At 34.0% G+C, this 16,815-nt stretch overlaps 1 pseudogene; it reads left to right on the forward strand.

Annotated features, from left to right (window-relative positions):
* Window positions 1-298: 298 nt before the first annotated feature.
* Window positions 299-1,115, forward strand: LOC129476199 (large ribosomal subunit protein uL30-like; annotated as a pseudogene).
* Window positions 1,116-16,815: the final 15,700 nt, after the last annotated feature.

Below are 16,815 nucleotides of genomic sequence, written 5' to 3' on the forward strand. Positions count from 1 at the left end.
TGGCATAATGATAGTCAACAGTTGAATGGAATAGAATGAATAGTGCATATATATACTCTCACTTAGACAAATAATTGATTTTTTGACCTAGGCATACACATGGGCATTTGTGCACATGCACACACACATACACACATCAGTAGGAAAGTATAATCAACAGATGGTGCTGGAATAACTAGGATATGGAAAATCCATAAACTTTTACCATTACCTCACAATCTCCACAAAAATTGACATAATGTGAGTTACATACCTAAATATAAAAAAGCCAGACATGCCTCTTTTTCAGGCTGGAACTATGGAGGATATAGAAGAGATGAAGAAGAAGGTTCCTGCTGTGCCAGAAACCCTTAAGAAAAAGCGAAGAAATTTCACAGAGCTGAAGATCAAGTGCCTGAGAAAGAAGTTTGCCCAAAAGTTGCTTCGAAAGGCAAGGAGGAAGCTTATCTATGAAAAAGCGAAGCACTATCACAAGGAATATAGGCAGATGTACAGAACTGAAATTCGAATGGCAAGGATAGCAAGAAAAGCTGGCAACTTCTATGTACCTGCAGAACCCAAATTGGTGTTTGTTATCAGGATCAGAGGTATCAATGGTCTGAGCCCAAAGGTCCGAAAGGTGTTGCAGCTTCTTCGCCTTAGTCAAATCTTCAATGGACCTTTGTGAAGCTCAACAAGGTTTCAGTTAACATGCTGAGGATTGTAGAGCCATATATTGCATGTGTGTACCCAAATCTGAAGTCAGTAAATGAACTAATCTACAAGCATGGTTATGGCAAAACCAGTAAGAAGCGAATTGCTTTGACAGATAATGTTTTGATTGCTCGATCTCTTGGTAAATATGGCATCATCTGCATGGAGGATCTGATTTATGAGATCTATACTGTTGGAAAACTCTTCAAAGAAGCAAATAACTTCCTGCGGCCCTTCAAATTATCTTCTCCACGAGGCTGAATGAAGAAAAAGACCACCCATTTTGTAGAAGGTGGCGATGCTGGCATCAGGGAGGATGAGATCAACAGGCTTATTAGAAGAATGAACTAAGGTGTCTACCATGATTATTTTTCTAAGCTGGTCGGTTAATAAACAGTACCTGCTCTCAAATTTAAAAAAAAGCCAGACACATAAAACTTCGTGAAGAAAACATATAATATCTTTACTAACTTGAAGTAGGCAAAGATTTCTTAGCAAGACATGAAACAGTAACCATCACAGACAAAACATTATACCTTAGATGTTATTGAAATTAAAACATTTTCTCATCAAGAGATACAATTAAGAAAATTAATTCATAAACCACAGGCCTGGAGACATTATGTGCAAATTCTGTATGTGACAAAGCATTGGTATGCAGAATATATAAATAATTTCACTAACTCAGCAAAGTGATTATATACAATAGGCAAAAGTATTGAACAGGGACATCACAATGTAGCCATACATGAATAATGGCTACAGTGAAAAAGTCTGACATCGCCGAATATTAAAGAGGATAGAGAGCAACTGAAGGAAATCAAATGTGATGTTTTCTCTTTTGTTTTGTTTTAAAAGTGGCACAACCATTTTTAAAACTGTGTGAAAGTTTCTAATGAAGTTAAACCTATGCATATCCTATGATGAGGTAATTCAACTTCTAGGTATTTATCCAAAAGAAAATTTTTTTAATTCCCACTAAAACATTTGTACAGTAATGTTAATAGCAGTTTTATTCACCATAGCAAAAACTGGATGTAACTCAAATATCTGTTAAGAGAATGAATAAAGAGATTATGGTGTATTACATAAAGATACACTACTCAACAAGAAAGAGGACTAAACTACAAATACATTTAACATCATGAACATTACAATGACCAAAGTAATCTGGACACAAAGTCGTATATAGTATATGATTTTTTTATATGAAGTTCTAGAGCAGAAAACATTAACTTATTGCGAAACAAATTAGTAAAGTGGTTATTAGGGTTCTGGGGAGTTGACAGGAAAGGAGGATGAGGAAGTCTGTGGGGAGATGGAAATATTGTACATCTTGATGGAGGTGTGGGTTTCACCAGTGTATGCATGTGTATGCATTTGTCAAAACTCATTGAATCTCACAGTTAAGATCTTTATATTTTAGGTTATATAAATTTCAACACACACACAGAATTATAAAAAATAATAAACTCAATTTGGGAATCTTACTTTTCACAGTCGTGTGGGTTAGCAAATCTGAAACTATTTTATGTGTTTCTAGGCTTGATAAAATAGATTAATATGTTGAGGATAATAGAAACATATGCATTTTTCCACAGAGTTTGTGTTAATGTACATTCACACCAATAGCATATAACAGTTATCGTTGTTCAACATCCTCATCAAAACCAGATATTTTATGCCTTTTTATTCTAGAAGCAAGCTGAATTTTAGTCCCCACTGCACATTTGGTCAGGAGTCATTGTGTAAGATACTGTTTGCAAAGAGAATAGCTCTTAGAACAGATGACTAGAATGTTCCAGCATATAAGGGATAAGTAAAAGAAAAATCAATATGTTTGAATGAGAAAGAGCTACCAATAGAGCAGAAAGACAAATAGACAGGAAGAGCAGTATCATGGAGACTAATGGAAGACTGATGAATAGTATTGAAGTTAGAAATTTCACAAAAATAAAAACAATAAAGTGTTCATTTGATTTGGTGTTTAGGAAGTAATTGGTGTCATTAGTGAGACAAGAGTGACTGATTTAGAGTGTGTGGGGAGATGAATAAGGGTTTGGTGTAGGCCAGTTGCTATGAATTGAAGAAATAATGAAATATGTGAATATAAGCTTAAATATAAAGGACACTTAGACCGTAATTGAGAGAGGGATTTTACACCAAAATATTTTTTAAATGGATGTGTTCACTTGTTCATATAAAGATAAAGAGCCAAAAAAAGGAGTAGGGATTTTAAAAGAGTTACATGGAATAAAAATAATTTCTGTGGATGACTGGAAGATATAGGGTCTAGATAACAGTTTGGAGATAAGAATAAGAGGCCCCAAGGCAAAGTTAGGATCACTACCATTTATTTGGTGTTTATTTAATGTTTCAGGCACTATTCTATCTCATTTGTAAGCCTGAAAACAGTGTTATGAAAGAATACTGTTTTGTCATCACATAGCAAAGAAAACCAAAACACAGAGTCATAAAGTAACCTGTATGAATTGTACAATTAGGAAATTACAGAACCAGGGTTTGAAACCACATAATATAGCACCAAAAGCCAAGCTCTTAATGCTACTCTCCATTGCCCTAGAATAGAAACTAAAGAGTAAGATATATGATGGCACAGCTTGGCCCTTATTTGATACAGATAAGCCTAGATTCAGGCTGAACAATCAATTCTTATCCAAAATCTCTTTCCAAGATTTGGCCTTTGCATTTGTTGTATTATTATTTTTTGATAACATGAGTCCATAAAGTGTATATATCACAGAGAGATCCCTTGCTTTTAATACCAGAAAATTCCCTCAAATGTTAATAAAAACAGTATTCACTAACAAGTGCCTTTTTAATGTTGTTGCTAAGGTAAGTCTCATATTTGTTTATTAAAATATCTTCTATTTTTCACACTACTGATTCCACATGAAGTCTGTTTATTAAAGAAAACAGTGATTAAGATAGTCTAGAAGTAAGAACATTAAAGAATAAACAGAAGTAAAATGTACTGCTAAAATTATTAAATAACCAAAAAATATGAATCATTGTTTCCTCATTTGTGTTTATAAATATCTCTCTTTATAAGTTATTAACAATGAGAGACAGACCCAATACTTATGAAGCAATTGTTATAGAATCATAAGGACTTGTAACTTTTTGTTGTGGTCACTCCTGTATGATGCAACTTTGTTAAAAGAATAAATAAAATGGTATTTATTCCAAACAACCTTTTGAAATCTACCATTGAAAACACAAGGAAAAATATGCTTAAGATCTTGTGTGTAAGAACTTTCCCAAAGTTCTGTTTTCAACTTCTTTAGCTTTCTGTCTGCATAGTATTATTTGATAAGCTCATATCCCTAGGGTGCTCAAGTCAAATCTCTGCCATGATTTCCAAATCTTGCAGTCTCCAAACTCACTGCTAAGAATGCTGAATCAAACTGACATCGACTTGACAGGTCTATCAAATTTTTTATTTCAGAGAGATTTATAAATCAGACCCTTCCATATTCGTTCCATTACAATGGCATTAGATAAATAGATTTTCTTTTCAGCATCCATATTTATTCATTCTAAATGCCCAAATTTTCCTGTATGCCTTCTGTGTACCATGTAGGATGTACTGTGTACCATCTGGTCAGGTCCAGATTGTTTCATTTGATATTCTTCCCACAGCTTCTCATTTTGTTCATATATTAATTCATTAAACATATTTATTGAATGCCTACTATGTTCTTAGGGCATGTCTTCATGGGGTTTGCATTCTAGCTGAAGGGCAGTAAATGTAGTAAATGATATAATACAGTGTTGTCAAATAGAACTTTCTGTCATTATGGAAATGTCTTGTAATATCTGCATTGTTCAATATGGTAGACAGGAGCCATATGTTAAGCACTTGGAACATGGTTATTGCATCTAAAGAAATACTTTATTTTATTTTATTTAAATTTAGTTAATTAATATCTATATTTAAATATCCACAGGTAGTTAGTGGAGCCACACTCAACCATGTAGGATATTAAATTTGGCACATTTTATAGTGAAAAAAATTAAAAGAGCAGGGTAGGCCAGGCACGGTGGCTCAGGCTTGTAATCCCAGCACTTTGGGAGGCCGAGGCGGGCAGATCACGAGGTCAGGAGATCGAGACCACGGTGACACCCTGTCTCTACTAAAAATACAAAAAAATTAGCCGGGCGTGGTGGCGGGTGCCTGTAGTCCCAGCTACTCGGAGAGGCTGAGGCAGGAGAATGGTGTGAACCTGGGAGGCAGAGCTTGCAGTGAGCCGAGATTGCGCCACTGCACTCCAGCCTGGGCGACAGAGCGAGACTCCGTCTCAAAAAAAAAGAAAAGAGCAGGGTAAGAGGACTGCAACAGGACTGTCCAAAGAGATATTAGAATTGTAAATGGAGTAATTAGAGTATGTTTCCTTGAGAAGGTGACAATTGATGTGACAAAGACCTGAAAGAGGGAGACAGTTAACTATGATGTCACTTTGAGGAAGAACATTTCACACACAGGGAATAGCCTGTGCAAAAACTCCTTTGGTGACATTGTGCCTGGCATGTTGAAGTGAAATCTGCTTTCCTTTATCTTCAACCCACTGATTCTAGATCTTTTTCAAAACAAATGCTTTCTTTCCTACTTTCTTCTCAAAATGACAACCCTTTCAAATATTTGAAGACTACTTATGGCTACATTTTTGCTTACTCCATAGTAAATTTCCTAATGGTATAGTTGTTCACCTATTTATTTGTTACATTATATCACGATACTTTTAGTTTTCCAGCTTTATTAAGTATAATTTACAAATGAAATTGTATATATTTATGGCATACAATGTGATGTTTTGATGTATGTATACACTGTGAGATGATTAAATTAAGATAATTAACATATCCATCACCTCACATCCTTATTTTTTGTGGTAAGAACATTTAAAATCCACTCTCTTAGCAATTTTGAAGTACACAATACATTATTATTAGCTGTAGTCACCATGCTGTATAATAGTTCTCCAAAGGTTATTCCTCTTGTCTGACTGAAACTTTGTACCCTTTGACTAGTATCTCCCCATTTCCATCCCCTACATCCAGCCCCTGGTAACTAGCATTCGACTCTCTCATTTTATCAGTTCAACTTTTTTAGACTCCTCATAAAAGTGAGATCATGCAGTGTTTGTCTTTCTGTGCCTAGCTTATTTCACTTAACATAATGTCCTCCAGATTCATCAATGTCATTGCAAATGACAGTATTGTTTCCTTTCTTAAAGCTGACTAGTATTCCATTGTATGCGTCTATGTGTGTGTATGTGTCACATTTTCTTAATCCGTTCATCTGTCAATGGACACTTGTTGATTTTATATGTTGGCTATTGCAAATAATGCAATGAACATGAGAGTACAGATATTTCTTCAACACGCAAATTTCATTTTCTTTGGATATATACCCAAAGGAAGGATTGCTGTATCATCTGATAGCCCTATTTTTAATTTTTTGAGAAACTTCTATGCAGTTTTCCATCATGGATTTACTAATTTACATTCCCACCAACAATGTACAAGGGTTCACTTTCCTCCACATCCTCAGCAAGACTGGTTGTCTTTTTCTTTTTAGTAATAGTCATTGTGACAGATGTGAATTAAGATCTCACTGTGCTTTTAATTTGCATTTCCTGTTGATTAGTGATATTGAGCATTTAAAAGTATATATCACCCACTTGTATGTCTTATTTTGAGAAATATTTATTCTGGTTGTATGTTCATTTTTAAAATCACGTTATTTGTTTTCCTGCTATTGAGCTATTTGAGTTCCTTATATATTTTAGATATTAGCTCCTTATTAGATGTATGGTCTCCAAATGTTTTCTTTCGTTTCATAGGTTGTCTATCCACCCTGATGATTATTTTCTTTGCTGTGCAAAACTTTTTAGTTTGACACAATCCCGTTTGTCTATTTTTGCTTCTGTTGCTTGTGATTTTGGAGTCATATCAAAAGAAAGTCTTTGCCAAAACGATTGTCAAGAAGCCTTTTCCCTATGTTTTCTTCTAAGATTTTCATAGTTTCAGGTCTTACATTTAAGTCGTTAATCCATTTTGAGTTTATTTCTGCATATGAGGTGAGATAAAAGTCCAATTTTGTTCTTCTGCACGTGGATATTCAGTTTTCTCAACACCATCTATTAAAGAGACTATCTTTTCTCCATTGTGTATTCTTGGCAACTTTGTGAAATATTAATTGAGTGTAAATTCAAGGATTTATTTCTGCAGTCTCTATTCTGTTCCATTGGTCCACATGTCTGTTTTTATGCCAGTAATCTGCTGTTTCAAGAACTGTAACTTTGTAGTATATTTTGAGATCAAGAAGAGTAATGCTTCCAGATTTATTCTTTTTTGCTCAAGACAGCTTTGGCTATTCGGGGTGTTGTGTGGTTCTATATGAATAATAGGATTATTTTTCTATTTCTGTGAAAAATGTCATTGGAATTTTTATAGGAATTGCCTTGAATCTGTAGATCACTTTGGGTACTATGGAAATTTTAACAATATTCATCCTGTAATACACGAAAATGAAATATCTTTCTATTTATTGGTGTCTTCTTCAGTTTCTTTCATCAATGTTTTATAGTTTTCAGTGTATACGTTTTTCACCTCCCTAGTTAAATGTATTCCTAAGTATTTTTTATGCTATTGTAAATGGGATTGTTTTCCTTTCTTTTTAAATTTTTATTTTTAATTGTAAATTGACATATTACAGGGCGGTATATATTTAGAATACAAAGTGATATTATGACTTATTAAAACAATGTGGAATAATTTAATCAAGCTAATTAACATACCTGTCATCTAAAATACTTATTTTTTTGTGGTGAAGGCATTTGAAATTTATTCTCTTAGTGATTTTGATCTTAGCCGGTGGTCATGGCAGATTGCCTTCTTGATTTCTTTTTCAGATAGTTCATTGTTAGTGTACAGAAATGCTACTGATTATTGGCTATTGCCAAGGGGAGGAGAAGCAATGAGGGAGGCAGGAGGCCAAGACAAGGTGGCTTAGACATATTATTGAATTGTGTACAACAAGGTGTGTCTGGCATATGCATAGAAGACAGATATTAAGGCATCAAATTTACAGAAGCTAGAAGTGTGGCTGATACAAGGGTATATAGCCAACTCTGCTACATAGAGTCATTCTGGGAACCAGGCTGACAAAATCCTGCTGCCTTCAACGTGTGGCTTCCATGGTCACCAGGGACATCAATATCTACCAGCAGAAAGGAAAAGAGCAGTGAGGATCTTTTGTGGAAGGATTTGTGGGCCAGACCTGGAAACACATTCCTCCCACATTCCTCTATCACTCCTATTCACACTCACTCAACTAGAACTTTATCCCAAGACACACCTAACTGTGAGGAAGGATAGGAAAAACAGCCTTACTGGGTGCCCAGGAGGGAGAATGTGGTGCCAGTGTGTGGCCTACATCCTGTCACACAGTGGCCACGTGTCACTTTGGGCACCCAGGCGTCACTGGGCAGGGCTGTTCCCAATCGCCATTGTTTCCTACCTAACCTCATCTTATATAAAGTTTCTGGTGATGCAGAAATTAGATTCTCAAACATCAATAATTTTGTAAACTACTGGAAGAAAACATCCTTGTCAGGAGATAGAATTCAGAGTGAAGTGTTTAATCCCAGAAGAAGTTCAGGGACGGAGGCAGCACTAAGGACAGACGCTCAGGAAGATAATGTCCCCCAAAAGATGTTCATGTCCTAATTTGTGGGACCACTGAGTGTTAAATTACACAGCGAAAGGGATTTTTTGTATGTGATTAAGTTGAGGATCTTGAAATATCCTGGATCATCTAGGTGGTCCCAATGTAATCACAAGAGTTCTTATAAGAGGCAGGCAGAAGGGTCAAGGATGGAGGGAAGCAGATGTATCAACAGAAGTAGGAGTCCTACTCATACTTAGTAGATGCTACATTGCTCCTTGAATATGGAGGAAGGGGCCATGAGGCAAAGGATGTCTACAGCCTCTAAAAGTTGGAAAAGGCAAAGAAATGGATTCTCCCCCTAGAATGCATCCCTGATGACAGTTTAATTTTAGTCCAGTAAAGCTGATTTCAGACTTTTGATATCTAGAACTGTAAGATAATAAGTTGTGTCATTTGAAACCAGTAATATATATATACTTTCTAAAAGTAATTATTTATATCACCTATTTTTATCACGTCTTATTGTAAATATGAGTACTACCAATTTAATGAAAAACAACAGATGAGTTAACAGCCATGCTTGCCATATTTGTGGCTTAAACAAACATGCATCTTATTTTTCGCCATGATTCATGATACTTGCTACAATTTTCTGGTTGTTATCTCTCATGAAGTTGTGGGACAAAAGAGTGCATGGGTGTTGGGTACTTAAAAGAACACACTGTGCATCCCCGTTTGACTTTCTTTCCAACAGTCATTCTTTCCTTCTTTTTGATAAAAACTCTATTTTGTTTTGTTTTGTTTTATTGTCTATTTGTTTTTATAGGAACCAACCACTGTATTTTTAATGAAAATGGGACTGGCTTCAACCAAATTTTTAGTTTTAGTTTTTACATGTTATTTATATACTTTATTTTCAAGGCAAACAAAAATTTATAAACAATGTGAAAAATAATATCCTTGAACAAAAAATTTTAATGTGGTGAAAAATATATTAACACCTGTAGAAAATATGTCAAAAGTAATAAAATTACAATTCCTCAAGGAATAAAATATATATGCTTAGTAAATAAACTTAATTCAAGTTTATCAGTATTCTTAAGAATATATAATTTAATGCATTACATTTTTATTTTTATTTTTTGTATTATTTTCTATACTTTTTTTTACTCCAAAGGCATATATTACATTTTTAAAACTGGTGATTACAAAATTGTAAGAAAGAATAATAATGTGGTCTGGTGTGGCTAGAATCCACAGACAGAATTATTCGTCTTTATTGTTGGTGGCTATGGAACTACTGAGAATCTACCTTAAAACTATCATTAATGTAGCAAGAGCTTTAATTAACTACCCTTTGATACCACTGTTTTCTTAAATGGCATTTATTATTAAATAAGTAATAGAAGTTATAGGCTATATAGACAAACATGAACACACTTATTAATACATGCATTTCAATAGGAAAACAGTTAATTGTGGATAGATTGATATGACAATATAAATTACACTTTACAATACTAACAATATGTATAATATTTCTCATTTCCTCCACGTATAAGGTCTTTGACTTTGACTGTTATTTCACCTCTTTTTCTCAGTTTCTTCATATGTAAATAAGAATATTAATAATGCATACCTCACAGATTTTTTGTACAGATTGCTTGTGTATAACAATGCTTGTCACGCAATAGGCCCCTTAAAAGTGCTATGTAGTGTTTATTCTTATACACTGAATTAACACAAGTACTTGGGTGGGGGGCAGTTACTAATTCCTTAATCTTTGTGCTAGAAAATCACCTTCATTCTTAGAACTTTTGATGCTAAAGAAAACTGTGTTGGTATACCAGCAAACATTAAGTAATCTAAATAATCAATAGTATAGACCGGTCCTCCTTGACCTTTAATGAGCATAATGAATCATCTGGTGATTTTGTTAAATTGCACATTTTGATTCACTAGCACTGGTTTTGAACCTGCAACTCTGCATTTCTAATCAACTCCTGGGTAGTAATGATTAGGATGGTACATAGAACTCACTTTGAGTAGTAAGAGTACAGACCAGCGCTCAACAAACAAAAGCCCCCAAGCCAAATCCAGCCTGCCATCTATTTTTGTAAATACAGTTTTATTGGGACACATCCATACTCATTCATTTCCGTGTTGTTTATACATGCTTTCATGAGATACAAACGCAGAGTTGAGTAGTTGTGACTGAGACCACATGGATTGCAAAACCTAAAATATTTACTATCTGGCCCTTATCATAAAGTTTGCAGATCCCTGGCATAGACACATGCTTTTTTCATCTAATAGAATAATAAAATTTTCTTTTGAAACATTTTTAAAATACAAAAGTCAGAATTAATGAATATTAAACAAAAGACACTAACTGAAATTTGGGACTTTCATTCCATCTCAATATAGTCATTCATCTAGTCTTATCAGTTCAATTGTCTATACAAATAATCCATAGGTTAAAGTGGAAGAAAATACATTGTTTTTACAGAGTCCACAAAGTCCATATTGAGGGAGGTTGGAGTTAGGAGAGGTTCATAAAGTAAGATTTTTAAGGGATGCAACTTCTTGATAATAGATCTCTCTAAATACTAATTAGGTGTGTAGGTCAGTCGTGTAGTCAATCAAATTAATATGAGATTAATAGCTCTAAAAGTGTTTCCCTGTGACAATCAACATTCTATTATAGAATAATATCCAGAAAGGCTGTGGCAGACCCATCTCTACATCAGGTGTTTACACCTCTAGAGGATATTACTGACTCAGTTGGCTACATAGACTAAGTAACAGTCTTGATTTTGGATCAGTCTGCTAAAAAATGCATGGCTTTTCAGGAGAGATGTTAGCTTGAAGACAAGCTTCAAGTTTGTGATTACAGTATATTAAGAGAGAAAATAATTAGTTATTATGTGGGAGTTTCCCAATGATCTTTTACATTTTAAAAAATTTATTCAAATGCTCCTGGATCACCTTTCTCATACTTCTTTTCATTTTCCATTCAGTACTCATTATGTTTTAAAGATCCATACATCTTTCTATGTGTTCTTGTTACTTCAAACTGCTGCATATCCAAGGTGGGCTATTATTAGATTTCCTACCCATTTACTCCACCACAGATAATACATTGTTTTTAGTTCTCTATCTCCACATATAATACTATAATGAAAATCTTCATGCATCTATTCTTATAGACCTTTGAACATAGTAGATGTTCAATGAACACCAATTGAACTCTGCATGTTTGAAGAGCATTTAATTATTTTCATGAGAAATTACTTAATAGGTACAATGTATGTTATTCTGGTGATGAATACACTAAAAACCCTGACTTCACTGCTATGCAATATATCCATTTAACAAAATTACACTTGTAATTTTATACATAAATTTATACAAATAAAAATTTTAAATCAAAATTAGAAAATGAAAAATGAAAAATGATACATCATTAAGTGATAAATATGCTCACCATAATAGTATGTAAAGTATAATAATAAATTATATAAAAATATGGGTATACATATATATGTATACATGTATGTATTTTGCAATAATAGAATTAAATGGGTGAACATATTATTGTTTCTTTCTTCTTTTTATTGCCTATGTATCTTAACAGTTCTACAGTGAATGTGCTATTTGTATAATAAAATGAATGATCAGAGCATTAAAGAAAAATGGTGGGTTTTATGTGCTTTTGATTGCTGGTAAATGCAAGAATAATATTTTAAGAATATTTACACACAGCTCAAAACTGGAATTAATAAGTTTTTCAATATATTTATGTATTCATTTATTTACTTATGTATCAATAGAAATGTATTAGTACATGTGCATGTGTGTGCATGTATACATGCATATACGTGCATGCATGCACATACACACATATATGCACATCATATATATGTGCATTTATTTCAAGGACTGAAAACATCCTTACTGTCACAGTTAAGGATAATTCAGCCAAGTATAGAAGCGTAGGTTTAAAAAAAATCACTCTGAATTTTGAAGGGATTTGTTTCACAGGATAGCTAATGGTCAGTCTAGTTGTTCCCTTATATAACTTGCATATAGAGAAAAAAATATAATTTTATTCTCCACATTTTTGTCATTGTGACTAAAATGTTGGACATTATGTAGGAATATTAATTCACCATCACACTGATCTTTTTTGGATCCTTTCATAGAAAAATTGATGATCTTCATTCTGAAAAAAATATTACTGGTGCATTCCCTTTACTCTGTTTTCACTTTTCTCTATTGCTAAAACACCTCTTATTCAGTTGCTAGTTCTATCAAAAGAAATGTTCTTGGGGCCGGGCGTGGTGACTCACGCCTGTAATCCCAGCACTTTGGGAGGCCGAGGTGAGTGGATCACCTGAGGTCAGGAGTTTGAGACCAACATGACCAATATTGTAAAAACCCATCTCTAGTAAAAATACAAAAATTAGCCGGGCATGGTGGCATGCGCCTGTAGTCCCAGCTACTCGGGAGGCTGAGACAGGAGAATTGGTTGAACTTGGAAGGCAGAGGTTGCAGTGAGCCAGGACTGCACCACTGCACTCCAGCCTGGGCAACAGAGTGAGACTCCATCTCAAAAAAAAAAAAAAAAAAGGAATGTTCTATCTTCAGTTATTTTATCTGCTAATTCCCATCTCTTTTCTTTTGCTAAAACTTGGGGAAATGATCAATGATCTCATCTTTGTTTTTTAGTTCTGCTATTTATTTTTAGTGTCAATTAACCTACATTCAATGCCCAAGAGTGAGCTGCTTATTCTTGAAGACTTGATTAAAATATTTTATTTTTGTTTCATTTACATTACACTGAAACTACTAATTATTTAAAAATTGAATTTATTTTCTGCTCTCTGTATATTTCTGTTTTTACAAATTTTACTTTTTTTTTTTCATTTTGGTGCCTATGTTTCACTTTAGAGGCTTTTCTCAAATGTCTTATCATCACTGGCTGAGTGTATGACTGTATGTGTACAAGGAGACTTATTTACTGATAGAATTCACTACGGGGTAGTTGGGTGATGACTTTTTAATTGGGAGGGTCTTCAAATGATCAGAAGTGGGAATTCTTACCTTTAGGGTTATTGAGTGTCCCAAAATATAATTTTTCAGAATTTTGCCTGGAGTTTCAGGCAAAAAATTTAACTACATACTTAAGCTACATTTTAACTACATTCCTTGTAGTTAAAAATGTTTTACAATCTAGCTGGACAGAGTGAAAGTGGTGAAGGTCTTAGCATTCACCATGTGAATCGTCACTGACTGCCTCTATGTTCAGCCTCATCTCTCTCTCCATTCCATTCTGCCAGACATTGAATGCCTCTGCCCCTGACCGAGAGACTCTTCCCATCAATTGTTCCAGAAAATAACCGTGGGGTTTCCTAACTAGGAGAATGGCATCCATATACAGAGGGTCAGAAGGAAAGAATTAATGCAAGTTAATTCAGTCAGGAGAAAAATTTAAATTATGTAACTTGTTTTAAATGACAGGAAATTTCCATTTTAAACCTTTAGCTTTGCAGGACATGATACTTTAAATGTATTTATTTTATTTTATTGAGACAGAGTTTTTTTCTTGTCTCCCAGGCTGAAGTACAGTGGCGCAATCTCAGCTCACTGCAACCTCTACCTCTTGGGTTCAAGTGATTCTCCTGCCTCAACCTCCCAAGTGTCTGGGATTACAGGCGCGTGCCAACATGCCCGGCTAATATTTGTATTTTTAGTAGAGATGGGGTTTCGTCATGTTGGCCAGGTTGGTCTCGAACTCCTGACCTCAAGTGAGTCAGCCCACCTCGGCCTCCCAAAGTGCTGGGATTACAGGCGGGAGCCACAGCGCCCAGCCTAAATTAATTTTTTTAATTGTGGCAGTTAACACTTAACATGAGATTTACCATCTTAAAGAATTTTAAGGACAGTATATAGTATTGTTTACTATAGGCACAATGTTTTACAGCAGATCTTTAGAACTTACTTGTCTTGCGTAACTGAAACTTCATACCAACTGATTAGCAACTCCCCATTTCTGCCTCCCACAAGTTCCTGGCACCCAAAATTCCATTATTTGCTTCCTTAAGATTGAAAATTTTCGAAACCTTATACAAGTAGAATGATGCAGTATTTGCCCTTCTATGACTGACTTAATTTCATTTAGCGTAATCTCCTCAAGGCATTCATTTTTTCACATTCAACATAATTTTTTTTATTTTTTAAGGCTGCGTAGTATTCCACTGTATGTATATACCACATTTTCTTTATTCATTCATTTATCAATAGACATTTACATTGTTTCCACATCTTGACTATTGTGAACAATGCTGGAATGGAATGAACATAGGAGTGCAGATCTCTCTCCTGGATTGTAATTTCAATTCCTTTTGATATATACCTAGAAGAGGGATTGCTGGATCATATGGTAGTTTTAGTTTTAATTTTTTGTAGCACCTCCATACCATTTCCCATAGTGGCTTCATGCTTTTACATTTCTAACAACAATGGACGAGGGTTCCAATTTCTCCACAAACTCACCAACTTACCTGATTTTTGGATGATAGTCATTCCAACAGGTGTAAAGTGTTATCTCATTGTGGTTTTGATTTGCATTTTCCTGATAATGATGTTGAGCACTTTTTCATATACCTGTTGGCCATTTGTATATCTTTTTTGGAAAAATATCTATTCAAATCCTTTGCCTATTTTTAAAAATTGAGTTATTTATTAATTGCTATTGAGTTGTAGGATTTCCTTATACATTTTGGATATTAACCTTCTGTGCAATATATGGCTTGCAAATATTTTCTCCCATTCCGTAGGTTACCTTTGCACTTTGTTGATTGTTTCCTTTGCTATGTAGAAGCTTTTTATTTTGATGTAGTCTCAGTGAATATTTTTTTTTTGTTGCCCACGCTTTTGATGTCATATCCAAGAAAACATTGCCAGGACCAATATCAGCTTTCTCCTATGTTTTCCTACAGGAGTTTTACAGTTTCAGGTTTTATGGTTAAGTCTTTAGAGTTTATTTTTTGTATCTGAAGCGAGATGAGTGCAATTTTATACTTTTGAATGTGGAAATCTAGTTTTCTCAACACCATTTGTTGAAGAAACTATTCTTTCTCCTGTGTGTATTATATGCACACTTGTCAAAGATCAGTTAAACTTCTTTGTGTGTGTTTATTTCTGGGCTCTCTATTTTGTTCCATTGGTCTATATGTCTGTTCTATGCCAGTACTATACTGTTTTTAATCACTGTATTTTTAAAATATATTTTGAAGTCAGGAAGTGCTGCAGGCTCTCTATTCTGTTCCATTGGTCTATATGTCTGTTTTATACCAGTACTATAGTGTTTTTAATTACTGTATTTTTAAAAAAGTTTTGAAATCAGGAAGTGTTGCATTTCTATACACTAACAAGGAACTGTCCCAAAAGGAAATTAAGAAACAATCTTATATATCATTGTATCAGAAAGAATAAAGTACTTAGAGGTACACTTAACCAAGGAGGTGAAAATCTCGTACATTGAAAACTATAAATATTGATGAAAGAAATTAAAGAAGACATAAATAAATGGAGAGACACATGATGTTCATTGACTGGAAGATTCAATATTGTTAAAATGTCCATAGTACCCATAGCAATCTAAAGATGCAGTGTAATCCCTACCAAAATCCCAATGGCATTTTTTACAGATTTTTTTTAAACTAAACTAAAATTTATATGGAACCATGAAAAACCTGAATATTTTAAATTCCTTTTGCACTTATTTTTAAAATTGAATTAAATGTTTTTTTAAATTTTTTGTCACTATTACAATTATTTTCTGTATATATTTCTGATTTGCAGAGCATGCTTATGAAATTATCATGGAACAAATTACAACATCATCTCTTATTATATGATCCTTAAGAAATTATTTGGAATTCTCAGAAAGACTATATTATATTCTGGGTTTCTTTTTGACTATTACTATTAAATCAGTGGAGTTCATGGTCACTTTTGGATTCAGGTACAGATATATTGAGCTATGGCTGCCACATTCTTTTGAAGTTATTATAAAGTAACTGAAACTAGATGGCTTTTAAAAATCAAATCCAATATTCTATCACCCCCAACCCTGTTATGTTAAGTCACCAAGGATTCAGTATTCTGAATCTTAAGTGAAGTTTTCAATAATATCCATATCCCAAAGTATGATACCAAATTAAATAACATTCATAAAAGATAAAAAGTGATAGAGTGATCCTGTCATAAAGAACACCATAAATATTCAAACAGTATCTTGAAAGAGTTGATAAGGCACTAAAAGGAAGGAAGACATTTCAGAAACTGCAGTTTTCCTTAGATTAGAGGTGAGCAGAGAGTGCAACAGGACATCATAATCTCTGCTTAGAGAATGGTGT

Source organism: Symphalangus syndactylus, chromosome X (genome assembly GCF_028878055.3).
Source record: "Symphalangus syndactylus isolate Jambi chromosome X, NHGRI_mSymSyn1-v2.1_pri, whole genome shotgun sequence".
NCBI classification, from domain to species: domain Eukaryota; kingdom Metazoa; phylum Chordata; class Mammalia; order Primates; family Hylobatidae; genus Symphalangus; species Symphalangus syndactylus.